At 34.6% G+C, this 16,826-nt stretch overlaps 1 long non-coding RNA gene across 1 annotated transcript in view; it reads right to left on the bottom strand.

Moving 5' to 3' along the window:
• The window catches only part of LOC126504814 (uncharacterized), a 210,927-nt gene that overhangs the window by 30,737 nt on the left and 163,364 nt on the right, over window positions 1–16,826 (bottom strand). Inside the window, exon 2 of the long non-coding RNA XR_007592718.1 lies at window positions 14,275–14,348. This is a non-coding gene — a long non-coding RNA (uncharacterized lncRNA). The remainder of the gene's footprint in view (window positions 1–14,274; window positions 14,349–16,826) is intronic.

The raw sequence follows: 16,826 nt of genomic DNA, 5'->3' as shown, positions 1-16,826 counted from the left end.
GGGGGACAGGGAGAGAAAAGTAAGAAGGGGAGGATTGGGGGAACTTGGGGAAACATGAAGATTGGGATAAAGGAAGGTTGGATAGGGGAGCAGGGAAGCACATATCTTAGTTGAAAGAGCCACCTTAGTGTTGGCAAGAGACTTGAACCTTGAGTGGCTCCCAGGAGCCCAAGGCGATGTCCCCAGTTAATCCCTTGGGAAGCTGAGGATAGGGAACCTGAACTGGCCCTATCCTATAGCAATACTGACGAATATCTTTCATATCACCATAGAACCTTCATCTGGTGATGGATGGAGATAGAGACAGAGACCCACACTGGAGCACTGGACTGAGCTCCCAAGGTCCCAATGAGAAGCAGATGGAGGGAGAACATGAGCAAGGATGTCAGGACCACGGGGGTGCACCCACCCACTGAGACAGTGGGGCTGATCTATTGGGAGCTCACCAAAGCCAGCTGGACTGTGACTGAAACAGCATGTGATAACAAATACAATCAAATACAACGGTTTTATCAGTGTTAAATGAGATACATTCCTTTCTGGGCATAACATTGACTAAAATGTCTTCCATGTGCTTTTCTCTATCATATTTATTGCTTACATAATGGAAAATGGCATAGGTTCTGGGACAAACAATTCAGTGGAACAGAATTCCAAAGAAACCTTTCAAATGTAAAATGTTTTAGAAAACAGTATTAATTATTTCTGTATTCATGATAGGTCAGGAATAAAAACTGCCCACTATGTTAAAGTACAATGAATACAAATGAACAATTTACTTGGCTCCTGAAGAGTCATTTTATCATTTTAGGACAGTGTTATAAGAAGGTGACTGATGCATTTCAAAATTTGTACTAGAAATTACGCCTTTATTTTTATGTTATTAGTGCTATGGGACAATGGTCTTTTATTTTGTAAAGATTTGTTACTTGTATTTTAATAAAATGCCGACTGGCCCTTTAGATGGGGTGATTAGGCAGGAAGTAGAGGCAGGGCGACAAAAACAGGAGAATTCTGGGAAGAGAAAACAGTTAGTCTGCAATCATCACAGAGGAAGCCAGACACAGAACAATCAAGATGAGAATGCCTCACTGATAAAGGTGAGGCAAGCCATGTGGCTAACATAGACAAGAATAATGGGCTAATTTAAGATGTAAAAATTAGTTAATAAGAAGCCTGAGCTAATAGGTTAACATATTTATAATTAATGTAAGCCTCTGTGTGTTTCTTTGGAGTTGAACAGCTGCAGGATAGGGCAGGACAAAAACCTCTGTCAACATATTAGAATACTGTAGAGCAAACTTTTCAGATAACCAGAACTCAACATCTTATTTTTCATTTATCTTCAAGTGGCCTCATTATACACTTGCCTGTGGACTGAAAGACAAAATAGGCAGCCCTCTTGCAGTATCTTTCTCAGTCTGGTTCTCTGTAATTTCTTAAAATCCTTATTATTGATTCAATGTATAAAAATCTCTGTGTTCTAAGAAATTAGTAGGCTCTCTAAAGGGAAAGAGTTATATATTCATTCTACATATACAATATAGATGTATATGTTCATATATGTGTGTGTGTGTGTGTGTAGAAAGAGTATGTTTATTAAAATTTCTCACAGTATGTATAGTTTGTCCATGGCTGTTTAACAATTGAATGTCCTAGAATCAAGCTGTTATTCAGTCCATGAGGCTGAATATCATAGCTGGGTTTTAGTATATGCTGGGATTCCAAAGAAGTAGGCTTTAACGTCTGTGGAGGAATGGACTTGCCAGCAAGAACAAAATCAGGCAGGCAAAATAAAAAAGTAAGTTTCATTCTTTGATATCCTTTATATAGACTTTGAGTACAATGTGTGGTTCAGATTAAAGGTTAATCTTTCCATCTCAAAAGATACAGACTTAAAGTTGGTCTTTAAACTTCAGACTTCAAATAAGTTAATTAATAAAATATCTCTCACAGGTGTACCGAGCCCTGCGGGTTTTAGTTAGTTCCAGATGTAGTCAAGTTGACAAAAAGAGTCATCACAAAAGATTTACATATTTTAAATTTGACTCCCTGACTAACCTACAATCAAACATAGTCATGATTTCTAAAGTTTAGGAAATGTATGCCTGTTATGAACTTTACTCAGACTAGTGTAGTAACCATGTTTCTCCATGTGACTTAAAAATAAATAGAGTCATGCTATATAGCATAGGCTAGTTTCAAACTCATTATCATGGTTACATCTTTTGATTGAATTGATGATGTGCCATATGTCTGGTTCATAAATGTTTCCAATTCATTGTGAAATGACAATAAAACAATTGTTACATTAGCATTGCTCCATTTCAGTTCCTAGTTTTTTGTAAGTTAAATTATTGGGGCTGTAGCTCACCTCAACAAGCCAAGCATTTTGGAAAATAAATAAGGCATATGCTGTTGCTGAACACATAGAAATAGGAGATATGTTGTATGTTATGATTTTATTGTTTTTTCCCCATAGGCTGTCATTTAAAGATTGAGACTCTAGCTGATGATACTATTATGGAAGGTTGTGGAACACTTAGACGATGGAATGTTCCTGGAGAAAGTGAATTGGTCAGGAACAGGTCTTGAGGTTTACAAGCCAGTTCTTCTTGTGGCAGTTTTTTTGTTCCTTGTAATAAACTGTGAACCACTTTGTCAGGGATCTAATTGTCACCATTACTGTCAATCTATGTAGCAAAATCATTTCTCTCTTTAAATTGTTTTGATATATGATATGGTCACACTAATGAGGAAAGTAATGAATGGAGAAAATAGAAATTTAGAACTGGGTTTTTGTTGTGACAAGTGTGGCCATGGGGTTCCAAAGTATTTGCAATTGCTCTACATAATGATATAGAAATGTATGAAGCTATGAAAAGAAAAGCATGTAATTTTACCAGACCTACTTAACAGGCCTTTCTGGTGAAAGTTCAGAAGACTATCATAATACTTTTATGTTGTGTGAGAGGGCTTGCTTTTGGTCCCGGTCACCTTGCTAGCTTACACCCAAAATAATCCACAGAGAAACTGTATTCATTTAATCACTGCCTGGCCCATTAACTCTATCCTTTTATTGACTAACTCTCACATCTTGATTAACCCATTTCTATTAGATCTGTGTAATACCACATGATTATGGCTTACCAGCAAGATTCTAATCTACATCTGTCTTAGTCAGGAGACTCATGACATCTGCCACATTGACCTTCTTCCCAGCATTCAGTTCGGTCTACTCCACCTATCTAAGTTCTGCCCTATCAAAAGGCCATGGTGGTTTCTTTATTCAACCAATGAAAGCAACACATAAACATAAGGACCTCCTACACCAGTTTTAAATAAGTACAATATAGACAGTGCTTATAAGATTTTAGAGCAAAACAAAGGGCTTCATCAGGAATTGGAGAAAAAGTCATTCTGGATCTATTCTAAAGAAGACCCAGATAGTGCCTCCTAATGTGTTGAAATCTTTAGTGAAGCAAATTTCAGAACTAATTGATTCAGTTGCATGGTAGCATAAATTCCAGACAACCTAACAGCCAAGCTGTGACATGGTTAGCCATCTTTGTGTTTTGTGAAGTTTGTAGGAGAAGTGAAGTTGTAAAACTGTGTGCACTTGTAACAAAGAGTAGAATGAACATTTAAAGTCACAGACAAGGAGTACAAAGAGGTTATAGCTAGTAAGAATGAATATAAAACTTTTTACTGGCACCGTAGAAAAGTGCCTGATGGGTAGGAATCTATTCATGTGGTGATACACATGGGACAATACAAACATATTTGAAGAGTTTTCATTTCAAAAGAGAGTGCCTAGCTGGGCCTGCGATACATATCAATAGACTCAGATCTGGGGAGACCGAGAGCAGAGTATAATAATAATAATAATAATAATAATAATAATAATAATAATAAACAAACTGGGTAACATTGTTAATACTGGCCTGTCTAGGCTGCAATGAGAAACTATCTCAAAACTGATAACAAATTAAACAGAAGAGAGCCCATAGAAAAATAGTGCCTACAATGTGTGTCTTGAGGCAGTGCCCTATGGAAGTGTTTTGTAGTTTCCAACATAAAGACACCTAGAAGTCACTGTTCCCAAAAGTAAGGGTGAAGATACAACTTGATCTGAGAACAAATATTGTCATTGTCTCATAGTATTTATTCTATGGGAATGCAGGATGCAAAAATCAAAAGCAAACATTTCAGAAGGGCTTGCACAACAACTCCATAAATATAATCTATCATGTACCACACCTGTATTTTTTTAATGGAGTTCCATGGTATAATAGGAATGATGCTACAAATGTTACAAGTGCCTAAATTGCACTAAACATTTCAGGACATTGGAAGTTCAAGAATGCGGGATTTCAGATTAGGCAAGCTGTAATTGACAAGTAGACTTGGCTTGATGGATATGACATACAGGTCTCAGTGAATATAATTAGAAGGACAAAACTAATGAAGAAAATTCGAGCACAAAATGAGGAAAAAGTATTGCAGTTTACACATGAAATCTCCTTTGCAGCATCATGTTTTTTGGCCACTTAGTACCCAGGGTACAGTGTCACTAATTTTAGATGTTTTTGGAACTTTTATGAGTAGCCTAACTGAAGGCAATGAACAATTTGCAGGAGGCAGACTTGAGGCGGCACAGCAGACTTTTTAATATATTTTGTCCTTACTTTTGGTCTGCTATCTGCTTCCTGGTATCCATGACAGATGAAGTAGTTGTCACCAGCTTCTCCATTGGACAAGTTCTATACATCATACCTTTTCAGCCATGATAGATTATAGCTCAAGAGAGAGCCACAATCAACCCCCTTTCCTTTAAGTTGCTTTTTACTATTGGTTAATAGCAGGAAGGGGATTAACAAACATATTTATGCTACAATTCATGTTAATAAAGCAAATGCATTTTTACTCTTATATATAAGGATAAGATAAAAATATTAAAAGTTTCTTTATTTCTGTCTGTATATTCCACATTTTCCAGATGGGGCATTGTGGGGAATTAGTTAAAGATGTTTTACATTCTTTGATGCTATGAAATATTTAATGATGCAAAGATGTGTGACATTTGTTTTATTCCATAAAGTTATGTTACTTTGCCTGTCTAAAACACATAGTTGGTCTAATAAAGATCTGTGCAGGAGAGAATATTAAGCAGAGATGCCAGGCAGGGAAAATAAATAAAAGAGGGGAGAGGCAGGATCAAGAAAACAATGAGAGGACACCAGACGTCAGCCACCTACCCACACAACCAGCCATGGAGTATGAAAGAAAGGAATAGAGAATAGAGAAAGATAAAAGCCCAGAGACAAAAGGTAGATGGGATAATTTAAGAAAAGCTGGCTAGAAAAAAGCCAAGCTAAAGTTGGACATTTATAAGTAATAATAAGTATAAGTCTTTATTTATTTGGAAGCTGGGTGATAGGTTTCCAAAGAGCAAAGAGTTATAAAACAAACAAACAACAACAAAAAAAAAAAAACAGAGAAAATGTTGTATTCCCTACACACACACACACACACACACTACTACTAGTACTACTACTACTACTACCATGAAACTTGTTTTATGATTCAAGTCACTGCATTCATTGATGCCCTAAATGTTATTTAATATCTGCTATGTGCTTAATTTTGCATTGAACAGCCCTGATCTACTTGTGCATGTTTGACCTCCTTTGTGCTGTGATTGTCCCTCACAAACAAACTCACTTGGGTTCTTTCAGATAGTCTTCTTCTAGAGTTCAGCTAAAGGAAGAAACTTTCTCATTGTTGATGAGAAAGTCGTTGTGGTGCATGCCTCTCCCCATGTTGGTTTAGACATATATGTTTATCATGATAGTTCAATGGGTGCCCTGATTGACTTCTTAGGTTCTTATATCTGTTTGTTCTTTGTTAGGGTGATTGATTTCTCCATCAAAATCATCTACTTCAAATGCAAGACTAGAAGTAGTCCTACACAAAGGTAAAAAGGTAGTCAAGACCACTAAGACATAAAATAAGAGGGCAGACATAGAGAATGTCAGCCCTTATATATTTAGCCCTAATATATTAGCACACTATATTACCTCCTCTTTTTCTATTCTCAGTAAAATATGAGTTTGGATAATAAAACTTTTCCTAATTTATGCTGACAAATCATTTCCTGAATTAAAAGCAATTTAGTTAGTGAAGGAAGGAAATGCATATTTCCCTATACAAAAACCAAGAATAATTTGTAACTAACTACCCTAATGGAAGGAAGAAGTCAGAATACTTTTTGAGTTTTGGTCCCTGAAGGATAGTACCTTCATGTGTATCTAACTTGCTCCACACTTGAGGCAGAAAGCAAGAAATCCCTCTTCCACAAATATTAAGGTTCTCCCTCTTAACAACTTCTGTAACTGGCTGTTTGCTAATCTCATTAATTTAACATGTCAGCTATTTGAATACATAATTTTTGTCATAGCTTATCCTAATTCCTTTGTATAAAACTAAATCAAACATCACAGTGAAACTTACTTGGCTTTTCTACAAGTCACTTATACATAGAAATATGTAAACTTATCAGTGGTATCCTGGTCGATTGTAATTACTTACATGGGGTAAAGTTTTTCTACAACACTTTCAAAATGTTTTTAGACTAGAGATAAGATGGTGATTTCCCAATTTTAACCTCAAATCTCTAGTATACTGTTAGACCATCAGAAGAATTAGATAGCTAAAGATGAATTTGATTATTTTAACAGGAAGATATCTATTCATGATTAGACTTAGAGATGAACTCTTATCATAAAAATATTCCAGGATGATATAATATGTCAGTTAAAATAAGTCTCTTCAGCACACATTTTGGTATAGAGAAATGGTCTTCAATAATATATACCAAATGAGCAGTCACTGACCTACACATTGTGTTATGTTCCATCTTTAACTCTGGTTCTACTGATATATACTTTAATACCAAACGATAGACTCTACTTCTATGGATATTGCAGTAGTTATGAAAACTAACTAAATAAACACAAACTAGTTGCTTTATTTATCTTTCAGTAATCCTGAAAGAAAAAGCGTTTGATCTTAATTTGAAATAGATATGCTATCTGTTCAATAAAACCCACAGCACAATTCTGAATTCTCACAGCTTCTGCCTCGGCCCTGTTTTTATAACTCTCTGGCACTTCTGGAACAATGGAATTGCTCTTCTTTTCACTCAGTCTTTTCCTTCAAGTCCGTACATCACAAGGGGTTTTATCACTAATTGGCTGTTTCCTATGAAATCCATTTCTAGGCTTAAAGATGAAAATTACTTTTTATTCAAACATTTTATCTCACTTAGAGAGACAGGTATAATAAATCACACATTCTTTCACGAAGTTACAATAATCACTATAAAATTACCTGAGCTTCATAATGTGTTTTATGCTGAGGCTCACTCTCTGTTGAAACTGTAAACATGCCAAATAATTTGTTTGATCTTTCAAAGCCCAGGAATTAAAATATTTGAGTGCTAACAAAATTTTCACAGGAGACTGGCCATTTCTTTAATTTTTTTCAATCTGTTGTTTATACATACCAAACATATCACAAATATTGAAGAAACAGAATTCTGAATCATATGCCAGGATACTGATAAAATGTAAGGAATTATTACTTGATGAACACTTACCTACTCAAATGAGATGCTCCATTTAAATCCTGAAACAGTTGATCTGGGAGGTGCAATGAGTTCTTTCCTGCAGATGAAGAGAAAATAAAGAGTACAATGACTAATTTGCCCATCGGAGATAAATCATCCTCGGAAGAATGAGAACAAAGTTCTAAATCCCTTAAGCTCAGAATGTTTATCTACAAGAAAAGTGTGATTTTGAGAAAGCACTCACTACTCAATACCACTTTAAAATATTTTTTGATGAAAAGAAAATCATTTAATAACTTCATTGTACTTCTTTGCCTTACATTAAAAGGTATCCCTATTTCATCTTATTAATTTGTATTTATAGTTCATATTGAATTTATCACATATATTTCTTTAAGAAAAATAATCCTTATAGGTGCATGCTTTGAAATCAGCATTACATGCAAATATGTTGTTAATATCTGAATTTTGATTTTTTTTGAAATTGAAATGTTACTTTTAAAACTATTTTTATAGACAATAAAATCATAAATTTGATAAATGCGATTATATATATCAATAGATAGATAGATAGATAGATAGATAGATAGATAGATAGATAGATAGATAGAGATAGATAGATAGATAACCAAAACCTTTCCACTCAGAGCTACAGAATTGTTCATTTATAGACCCAATCTCTTTTTTTATGTAAAATTCCAGATCACTACATTATTATTTTCCATAATAAGCACTCAAGAGTTTCTAAGATAAAATTATTTAAGATTTTTTGTGCATGAGAGTCATGTAATGTTACATTCACAGATACTCCGATATGTTCTCATGCCTGCAGTTTCTTTAATACTGAATTACTTTACCATCCAATTTGAACATCTCTCTTTAACTCTCATCAGATTCAAAACTGTTCTATGCATTCTACCACTGCCTAAACCCACAATATTGGCATTGAATGACTTATTTTGCCTCAAAATGTAAGAATTCATGCTTTGAATTTTATAGGTCAACTAGACAAAACACCTAGAAAATAACAGTTAGCAAAACAGCAAAAAAAAAAAAACACTCATATATATGTATATGACAAAAATAGAAATAAAAATGACTATCAGTTCAAGAGTTGGGAGTCATAAGGAGGGTTGGAGCAAAAGTAGAAGGGAGATATTAGAGGAAAAAAAAAGAAAAAGTGGTATAAATCTATTTTAATTACACACACATCAACCCAACTATTTCAGATTCTTGCAACATTCTTTATATTACTTGCAAAAGGAAAAACAAAAACTAAAAGAAGAGATTTTCACTGGTCCAAATCTCACTTGTTACATAGGCAGCATTGTGCTATAAAACAAATTCTCTTCCTACTTTATAAAAATAGGTGAGTATAGAAAAACGTCATTAGACTCTGTTGATATATTCCTTTATTAAAAGAGTAGTATTGGTTCCCTTCTTGTTCTATAGCCTCTCTAGTGTCAGATGATTGGCCGCTCTATGACATGGAACCATGCCATAGAGTGGGTCTCTACTCCAATCAGGTTTGGGTTACTCCCACAAGTTTTGTGCTGTTATTGCACCAGTGTGCTGCAGGTAGCTCGCTATTATGGATCAGAAGGTTACAAACTGTGTTAGTGTTTACCTATATCTTTTGGTAGAGTATAGAGTAACTTCCGGCACCAGGAATAATAACTAGTCCTTAGGGGTGAGGCCATCAGTAGGTACAAGTTGAACTTCTTTGTTTTCAATGTGTGGTGAATTTGTTTCCTTCAGTGATAGGGTCATATGTTTGTTTGTGTAATGTGATAAATAGTTTCGTCAATAGCCTGAGTTGTTTGGGGGTTTCCATGGGAATCATTTGGCCAAGGACTCAATTAGATGTAATGCTTTCTTGGTACTGGAATCTGGTGAAGAGAAATATCCATTTGAGACATTTCTGTCTATTCCTTTATTTGGTATGCTCATTTATATTGTTTTGATATATCTATATATTGTAGGAAAGTTCTACTGTATTAGCTTTCCATACAACCTGTCAAATGGTCCATAGTTTTAAATGCCCTACCACATATTCCTCCCCTTCCTCTTGTCTTCCCTTACCTTCCACGTTAGTTCCTGCCCTTTATGAGTTCAAGATAATTCCCCATTTCAATTCTATAAGATTCAGTTCTTTCAGGATTTATGTTGAAGTCATTGTTTCATTTTAAGGTGAGTTTTATGTGATGCTATAAATATGAATCTATGTGCATTATTGTACATTCACCATGTATTTGATCAATACTGCTTGTTGAAAATATTTTCTTTTATTCCAGTGTGTATTTCTGTTCCTTTTTTTTGATCAAATATCAGGTTTTCTTAGATGTGTGTATTTATTTCTGGATTTTCAAGTATACTATGTTGATAAAGAGATTTCTTAAATATGCTGCTGTAGACTCTAATAGTGAAATAAGCTTTTTTGTTGTTGTTCTCTATGATACATCTTTCATCTAAGGAAAGTGTAATTAAAATCCCTGAAGTGCAAAGTTATGCAAGTCAAAGACAGTGCAAATCGAAACATAGAGAGGCGAGTTGGGCACAGAATTCTTCCACTTTCAGGGGTGGGGATCTTGACAATTGCTACCTGTGGCAAAAGGGAGAATCAATTCTCTAAGAGTGTATCCCCTGTTAAGTTGATCACACTCCAGTGAAAAATCAAACTTTCAAGAGTATTTGATTGGCATAACTGGTCTTAAAGGGGGTGGAGAAATGATGCAAAGTAGGGTAGTAGAGCAGGGAAAGTGGGTCTGGGAAATATTAGAGAGGGGATACATATGGTAAAATTGCTAATATTGTGTTCATTGCTTTTATCTAGTGACACTGTTTTCTGTAGTGAGAGGCCACACTGTTTCCTTTATCTTTTTAATGTTTAATAAGTATTTATTCAATATATGAAGTAATAAAGGCAGAAACATATCAAAACTATAACACTGATGCAAATGGATAGTGATAGCAATGCTGTAGTGGTTTTAATAAAAATGTTTAGTCACCAGGGAGGGGTACTACTTAAAAAGATTAGAAGGATAAGGAGCTGTGGACTTGCTAGAGGAAGTATGTCACTGGTTTATGGGTTTGACATTTCAAAAGCACAAACCAAGCCAATCTCTCTCTCTCTCTCTCTCTCTCTCTCTCTCTCTCTCTCTCTCTCGGCCCACAGATCAGGATACAGTGTTCAGCTGTTGCTCCAGTATCATGTGTGCTAACATAAATCAGACATGATGTTCAATAACTGATGTGGGAGTGTCATATATCAATCTGTTGATTTCATTGGTTAAGTAATAAACCAACTGCTTGGCCTCATAGCTTAGAACATAGGTGGGTGGAATAAACAGAATTGGATGCTGGGCGGAAGAGGGAGTGAGGTCAGACTCTGCTCAGCTCTCCCAAGCAGAGACATCAGGATGGACAGAGGCTAGACTCTTCCCGGTGGGTAGTCCAGGTGCGAGAATTAGCCTGTAAGGGCTAGAGTTCATGGGCCAAGCAGTTCTTAAATGAATACAGTTTGTGTGTTGTTATTTCGGGCATAAGCTAGCCAAGCGGCCGGGGTGTTGGGGATGCAGCCCCGCCGCTCATATTTCAACAAATAACTAAACATCTGAAACTCCAAGTAGGCTTCCAATTAAATGGTTTCTTTTATGAGAATTGCCTTGGCCACGGTGTATTCGTAGCATAAAAACATTAACTAGGAAAAAATTCCTGCCTAATCGATAAGTCCCGCCACAAGAGAACAGTGGATAGTTTTGATTAAAATGGGAGGACATTCTGTAAAAGTCCTGAGAGAATTTCACAACAAGTAAGCCTGGAGAAACTTGCTGAATCCTCTGCAAGACACTCAAACATCACAGCAGTTGTCCTGTTTCTGTCTGAAAGAATTAGTTTATGTAATTAGAATATAATGAAGAAATCAGTATGCAAATATATTTAAAATTTAAGGGAAATTGACTTGATACTCAGGCAATATAAAACATGTTAGAAAAATCTGAGTTAGTCAGGAACTAACTAGAATCAAGTCTCTCAGCAAGGTGCTCGTTATAATATAATTAGTAAGCAATTTGTATCTTAATTATAATGAGTTAAAAATTATGAGTCAATGACTATTTCATTTGTCTTGTATACTTTGCTCTTATAGAGACACTGACTATTAACTCTATTGCAGAGGAATATACATTTTATATTACTTGTTTATTATATAAGAGGTAAAGTATATAAAATATATCTGAATTCAGTCATAAATGTGAAATGATTTTTTTATTGAGTGGGAAACAGTTTTTACTGGATTTTTAATTAACAAAAATGTTTATAGTGTCACTGAGAAATCAACAGAGAGGCTGCTATGTGATATAATATTTCAAGGTTGGGTCCTGATCTCATCATTCCAAATCTAAGATATATTTCTTATGTTTTCTTTTTTGCTTTCATAACATTTTCAAAGACTAATATCTATATTAATAATATCAATATCTATATTAATAAATAATTAATAATATCTATACTTCCAAAGACTAATATCTACAATAAAAATATATATAGTTTATCTGTAATAGAATAGCTTATTGCTAGTCTTTGGGCTACAAATTACCATATGGATACCAATATGACTTATGAGAACAGTAGAGTTTTCCATTATTAGCTGAAAGAATTGGTCAAGATTCAGATTAAATAGTCCACACTCATGGGAACATTTTGAAGAGCATCTTGGAAAAACAAATTGATAAATACATAAATGATAACTTAATTAATTTAAGTCATCAGGGCAGCTTTAATGATTATTGACCCATTCAGCATTCCTTGTTTAGATTATAGATTTATTGCTTCAGTGTTAATATCAAAATAGCATATAGTAATATACAAAAGTGTCAGTATTCTATTATGTTTTCATGAATAACAATCTTTGAAACACTCAGCTGTAAAGACAAGGAGATACAACCTAAATAAAAGAAGCAGACATTGTATTTTGAAGAGTAATTACAGAATTATTTATCTTGAATTTCGTAGTTGGTTGCTATATGTTTATTGTAAACATACTATTAAAAGAAAGCTAGTCATAGAACATATAGTAATTTGGAACACATTACTTGTTTGTAAGTTAATTTTACATAATCAGCATTCTACAGCTGTGGTTCAAGAATTACTTACTTTCTTGAAGTAAGTATGCTCAAATTCAAAAAGCCTTCATTAAGTGTTGCATGCAATATTCAATATTCTTATGTAGAAATGGAAGATAGTAATTAATTCAATGCCTTGTAATGTTTATGTGATGTAAATCCAGATATTACTACTTCAAAATTAAAATATTAACAGAAAATATGTAAAAAATGTTAAATTTTAAAAGGTTTTTGACAAGATCTCAACACAAAAATACATGCAGAGAAAATTCTGATCATCTTTTGCCAATTATCCTATCAGGTGGTCAGTGTAAACAGTCACAAAATTCAACATCAACAAACACAAGCTACAAAATGTCTGCATTAATTTACTTGTTCTTTTACATTGTTGTGAAGAATTTCTCGATTCTTGAAAATAAGTAAGCAATGGGAGATTGCGTTAGGATTTGTAGAATGTAGATCTATACCCATGGACTTTTCAAAACTGCTGACCACTCATGTCTAAACTGCTGTAATTTAGCCCAAATTGAGATATTAACTCTGAAAAAAATTATGCTTTTAGAAAACTTTTAGCACTTCATCACAAAGTAAAATGGCAATCTCTGGATATTTTTTCTCTTGTTAATGTAGTTCTTATTCTGACAATAAGCTTTTCCCTGATGATTACACAATGAATTCCCAAAGAGACTTTTCCATATTAAACAGTTTCAAAACTAGTTTTGCTTTGCTCCATTACCCCTTATTTGTTTTAATAGTTATATCATCTAGACACAGAAAGAAAGATGAATTGTAATGATTTTCTTGCTATATCTCCTAATTGTAATTTAAAAATAAGCGTTGAAATACCCTGAAAAATCTCATTTGGTGTTCAGTTTGTTCAGCACTTTTGAAGTTTCACGTGACATATTTTCTTTATGTTTGTCATAAAAATATTCTTAAAAGATCCGTTCTTTTATGAGCATTTTAAACTTGAAGGAAAGTTTAAGAGGGTGAACTATCTATATTTAAGCAAAATATGATGATGGAGATTTTTAAAAAATCTTAGCAATATTTCAATCAGTCATATGATTCCAACTTTATATAATTATAAATTATTTTTATCATCTATATTTTCCCATTAGTGCATTGGTTTGAATTTCACCTGTCAAGTCTATTGTTTCAGTAAAGGAAATCAACTTTATGAAATAGCATTTTCTTTTTTTTTCCTTTTTTTTCTTTATTTTTTTTCTTTTTTTATTTATTTATTAAAGATTTCTATCTCTTCGCCACCACCGCCTCCCATTTCCTTCCCCCTCCCGCAATCATGTCCCCCTGCCTCATCAGCCCAAAGAGCAATCAGGGTTCCCTGCCCTGTGGAAAGTGACAGAGACAGAGACCCACATTGGAGCACCGGACTGAAATCTCAAGGTCCAAATCAGGAGCAGAAGGAGAGAGAGCACGAACATGGAACTCAGGACCGCGAGGGGTGCACCCACACGCTGAGACAATGGGGATGTTCTATTGGGAACTCACCAAGGCCACCTGGCCTGGGTCTGAAAAAGCCTGAGATAAAACCGGTCTCGCTGAACATAGCGGACAATGAGGACTACTGAGACCTCAAGAACAATGGCAATGAGGTTTTGATCCTACTGCACGTATTGGTTTTGTGGGAGCCTAGGCAGTTTGGATGAAATAACATTTTAAAAACAACTTCCAGATGATATTTCTTGGAAAGCTATCTCAGCCCAGACAGACACAGTTGTCTAGAAGAGAAAAAAACAAACACCTTTAAAATGCAAACACTTTATGAATTACAGGACCAGTGAAAGTGGCTTTAAGAGAAAGATGTCAAACATATATGACCCATGATCCACAGGATGACACTGAAAGCCATGAGCTGGATGACGAAGACAGGAACCGTGGCCATGCTGGTGATGAGGAGTGGATTTCACGCAGCTGCCGTGCAGTTTAAGTATCTGCTCATGTCCCTTCTGGTGGGAAGATAGAAGGCCACAGTCCTCATCTGATGTAAGAGCCTGAATGCCAAGCTGCATCATGACAGCCTTGATAATAAATATGAAAGTGAATGATAGCAGTTACTTTAAGTCTCTTATGATCTCGGTTCACTTAAGTTACAGGACATAGTCAAGGATCCCCATCAACTGGCATGAAGCCATATTATATGATAAATTGGTTAAAGAACAGCATTAATTCATCTTTTGAGAATGTGATTGGTGTGCTAAAATTGGGAATTGGAACATAGAGGAAGGAATTGGGAATTGCAGATCATTTCTGGCTGAGTTAAGGAGCAGGTAGGGCTAAGTGATATCCTACCTAAAACAAAAGACAAATAAAAAATCCAAATAAACAAACAACAATCAAGAAATGATAAATTTAAAAAAATTCAGATGTCTAGTTATTATATGATCTCTGTTTGCTTATGGATGTGTTTTCTAGTAACTGCTGTTGGATAACTTTCCTCTGTTTTATTTTGAGTCTTGAAGTTTGTGTCCTCCATGGGAAAGGAAGTAGACAACAAAGAGAACAAACCATTCCACAAATATTCTTTAACTGACTAACTGTGCTTAACTGCATAGGCTATTACATGTTGACCATGTAAATATTAGTGTATGCACTAGATAATATGAAAACAAATGATGTGCATGGTATAATTTTAAAAAATCAGCATGCATTTGGGCAAGATCCAGAGAAATTTAAAGAAGGCCAATGCTTAATAGAAGTGCATAGCTTCCATGAAAATATGCTCATCACTATAATATCAAGTTGATTTTCAAATGGTTCTTGTATTTTATAACTAATACAAATAAAGATTGATTTCATAAGTTAATATACATTTGCTTTGATTATATTAATATTAGTTATCAGTTTGTAGAATAAAATCCTATAGCTAAAATTCACTTTTTTTAAAAATCACTTTTATCTTCTAAGTACCCAAATTGTAAGAATGTATAAATGCACTGGGTATAAATTAGGATGAATCATTTTTAGTGTATATTTGATGTGGGAATAGTTTCTTATTAATAAAGAAACTGCCTTGGCCCATTTTATTGGATAGAAAATTAGGTAGGCGGAGTATACAGAAGAGAATTCTGGGAGAAAGAAGGTTAGAGGAAGAGTCGCCATGATGCTCCCACTCCAGACAGACGCAGGTTAAGATCCTCTCTGGTAAGCCAGCTCATGGGCTACACAGAATATTAGAAATGGGTTAGAACAATATGTAAGAGCTAACCAATAAGAAACTGGAACTAGCCGGGCCAGGCAGTGTTTGAAAGAATACAGTTTCCGTGTAATTATTTCTGGGTATAAACTAGCCATGCGGGCGGCTGGGTGCCAGGGACGCAGCCCTGCCGCTCCTATTTCAACATATATTCATTTTATCTACTCATGTGGTTCAATATGATATTTCAGAATATTAATGCAATGTTCTTAACCTGAACAATTAGCCTTTACGTTGATATATTTTATGATTGAAAGCTTTGAAAATCCCATAAATTTACAAATGTGTATTATATAATTCTGCAATAGTAATTTATATACTTTTCACTTATAGAAACTTGGATGAAACTATGGAATATTTTGTTACAGAAATATGATAAAAATAAACCAATCACATGTTCTCATATGTGAATGGGAGAAAACAAAGTTAATCCAAATGCTTACTTACTATCAAATTGTAGAAGTTAGAAAATGTTTGACAAACACTTTTGATTTCAATATCAATATTTCTTTTACATGTCTCCTCAAAGAAGCAATGAAATATAATGAAAAGTTCATAGAGAAAGAAAGTCAAAATATACAGGTCTACACATAGCCGATTATATAAATATCAGTTACTTTACTAAAAGTTACTAAATAGAAGATATATTTTTACTAAAGTAATTGGTAGAAAATTATTAGTTACTAAAATGTTTATTGATGTTCCTCAGTATTCATACTTTTTTTAAATATAATATTTTATTGAAAAAATAATTTTTCCGCCTCCTCCCCGCCTCCCATTTCCCTCCCCGTCTCCTTTTTCCCCCCTCCTCCCTCTACTGTCCCCCTCCCCCCACTCCTCTCCCCCTCCCTCTCCA

Source organism: Alexandromys fortis, unplaced genomic scaffold, assembly GCF_014885135.2.
Source record: "Alexandromys fortis isolate MF-2015 unplaced genomic scaffold, M_Fortis_MF-2015_v1.1 scaffold_32, whole genome shotgun sequence".
In the NCBI taxonomy this organism is placed as follows: Eukaryota; Metazoa; Chordata; class Mammalia; order Rodentia; family Cricetidae; genus Alexandromys; species Alexandromys fortis.
Note: the sequence above shows the minus strand (reverse complement) of the source record. Positions and strands in the feature narration are given on the sequence as shown.